This window comes from Hordeum vulgare, chromosome 7H (genome assembly GCF_904849725.1).
Source record: "Hordeum vulgare subsp. vulgare chromosome 7H, MorexV3_pseudomolecules_assembly, whole genome shotgun sequence".
In the NCBI taxonomy this organism is placed as follows: Eukaryota; Viridiplantae; Streptophyta; class Magnoliopsida; order Poales; family Poaceae; genus Hordeum; species Hordeum vulgare.
Genome location: NC_058524.1, coordinates 543,274,365 through 543,277,503, shown reverse-complemented (window position 1 = coordinate 543,277,503; position 3,139 = coordinate 543,274,365).

Genomic DNA, 3,139 nt, shown 5'->3' with positions numbered 1-3,139 from the left:
ATATCCAAGATAACAAAGTCTGTTAAGATGGTGGTGTTAGCAACCACAACAGGCACATCCTCGCAAATGCCGACAGGGAAAGCAGTTGAGTTGTCAGCCATTTGCAGAGAGATTTCAGTGGGGGTCAACTTATCCAGTTCAAGTCTACGATAAAGAGAGAGAGAGAGGCATAACACTAACACCGGCTCCAAGGTCACATAAGGCAGTTCTTACGTAGTTTCCTTTAATGGAGCAAGGTATAGTGGGCACTCCGGGATCACCAAGTTTTTTAGGAGTTCCACCTTTGAAATAATTGGCGAACATGGTGGAGATCTCAAGATCTGGTATCTTCCGTTTATTAGTCACGATATCTTTCATGTACTTGGCATACGGAGACATTTTGAGCATATCAATTAACCGCATCTGCAGAAAGACGGGTCTTATCATTTCAATAAAGCGCTCAAAATCCTCATCATCCTTTTTCTTGGATGGCTTAGGAGGAAAGGGCATAGGTCTCTGAACCCATGGCTCCCTTTCTTTACCATGCTTCCTAGCAGTGAATCATTCTTATCGTATCTCTTAGGTTGTGGGTTATTAGGATTAACCGTAGGTTCAATCTCCACATCCTTATCATTGCTAGGTTGAGAATCATTATGAACATCGCTGTCCATATTGTCACCAGGTTCATGTCCATCACCAGATTGTGTTTCTGCATCAGACGTAGAAATATCATTTGGTTCTTCAGGTGTGACAGTATTTGGTGAACTGACATGTAGGTTTCTATCATCCTTCTTCTTCTTAGGATGACTAGGTGTATCAGCATTAATTCCTTAAGAATCTTAATCAATTCTCTTAGGATGGCCTTCAGGATACAAAGGTTCCTGAGTCATTTTGCCTCCTCTAGTAATGACTCTGACAGAGTTGTCATTTAATTCATTGAGCAAGTCATTCTGAGCTTTAAGTACTTGTTCTACCTGAGTAGTAATCATAGAGGCATGTTTACTCAGAAGCTTCAGATCATTGACATTTCTGTCTACACAAGCACTTAAATGACTAAGCATACGAGTACTTTGTTCCAAATGTCTGCTAACATAATCATTGAAACTCTGTTGTTTGGCAACAAAGTTGTCAAATTCATCAAAGCATAGGCTAGCAGGTTTATCAAAAAGGAATATCACTCTCATCAAACCTACTCAGAGAATTCACTTCTACTACTTGTATCGGGTTATCGAGACCATGGATCTCTTCGATAGGTGGTAGATTTTTGACATCTTCAGAACTAATGCCTTTCTCTTGCATAGATTTCTTGGCTTCTTGCATATCTTCGGGACTGAGAATAGAATACCTCTTTTCTTAGGACTTGGCTTAGGAGGTGGTTCGGGAATAGTCCAAGCATTATCGTTAATCAAGATGTTATTCAGTAGAATCTCAGCTTGTTCTATAGTTCGTTCCCTAAAAACACAATCGGCACAACTATCTAGGTGGTCTCTAGAAGCATCGGTAAGTCCATTATAGAAGATATCAAGTATCTCGTTCTTCTTAAGAGGGTGATCAAGCAAAGCATTCTGTAGCTGGATGAGTCTCCCCCAAGCTTGTGGGAGACTCTCTTCTTTGAGTTGAGCAAAGTTGTATATTTCCTACAAGGCAACTTGCTTCTTATGGGCAGGGAAATATTTCTCACAGAAGTAATAGACCATATCCTGGGGACTACTCACACATCCAGGAGCAAGAGAAGTGAACCAGGCTTTAGCGTCATCCTTTAGAGAGAAAGGAAACATCTTAAGGATATAATAGTAGTGGATCTTCTCCTCACTAGTGAAAAGGGTGGCTATATCGTGTAGTTTGGTAAGATGGGCTACAACCGTCTCAGACTCATGACCGTGGAAAGGATCAGATTCGACTAGAGAGATTATCTCAGGGTCGACAGAGAATTCATAATCCTCATCGGTGATAAAGATAGGTGAAGTGGCAAACTTCGGGTCGTATTTCATCCTAGCTTTCAGAGATTTTTTCCGTCCACTTGAGAAGTAAATTCTCAGCGTCATAGGCATCCTTACACGCAAGAAAATCCTCAGCTATCTCTCCCTCCATAACATAACCCTCAGGTATATCAGGCAATTCATATCTAGGAGAGCTAGATCTAGCAGGAGGAAAAGCAGGTTCTATCTCAATAGTATCGACAGTTTCAGAGGCATCACGAGCATTGGAAGTAACTCTAGCAATATGAGCATCAAGGAATACCCCTAGTGGCATATCAGGCAAAGTAGTATCTCTAGCAGTATCAAGCATAGCATCATAAGGCAAAATAGCATCTCTAGCATCATTAGGCAAAGCAGTATCAAGCATAGCATCATCAGGCAAGGCAGTATCAGGCATAGCATCTCTAGCAGTATCAGGCATAGCATCTCTAGCAGTATCAGGCATAGTAGCTCTAGCAGTATCAGGCATATTAGCATCATAAGCATCATCAAGCACATGTGACATATCAAGATTTCTAGCAGGAGGTGGTGTCGCAAACTTACTCATAACTGAAGGTGAATCAAGTGCAGAGCTAGATGGCAGTTCCTTACCTCCCCTCGTGTTTGAGGGCAAGACTTTGGTTTTTGGATCTTTCAGATTCTTCATAGTGATCAGCAGATATAAATCCCAAGTGACTCAAAGAATATAGCAATCCCTTCTCCCCAGCAACGGCGCCAGAAAAATGCTGTTGACGTGCAACTATTCCTGACTTGATGCCTCCACGGCAACGGAGTCAGAAAAAAGCTGCTCCCAATTGCTCAACAATTAGAAATTGTCTTGCAATAGCCCACCAGCGCGTGGGATCGAGGCGGTTTTTGAGGGTAGAGTATTCAACCTAAATTTGTTGGTTCGCGCGACGGGAAGTGAAAGAATATTCTCAAGTATTAGCAGTTGAATGTGTCAGATTCAACCACACCTGAAAGATTAGTATCTACAAGCAAAGTGTCAACAGCAAAGTAGTATGATAACAACGGTGCCAGAAACGATCTATTGACGGCAGACTATTCCTAACTATTGTATCAATGGCGCCAGAAAAGTATTGTAGCAGGTAGCAGCAGTGTAACGAGTAACAGCAGTGGCAAGGAACAGCAGTAGTGACAGCAGTAGCAAGTAGCAACAGTAGCAAGTAACAACAACAGCA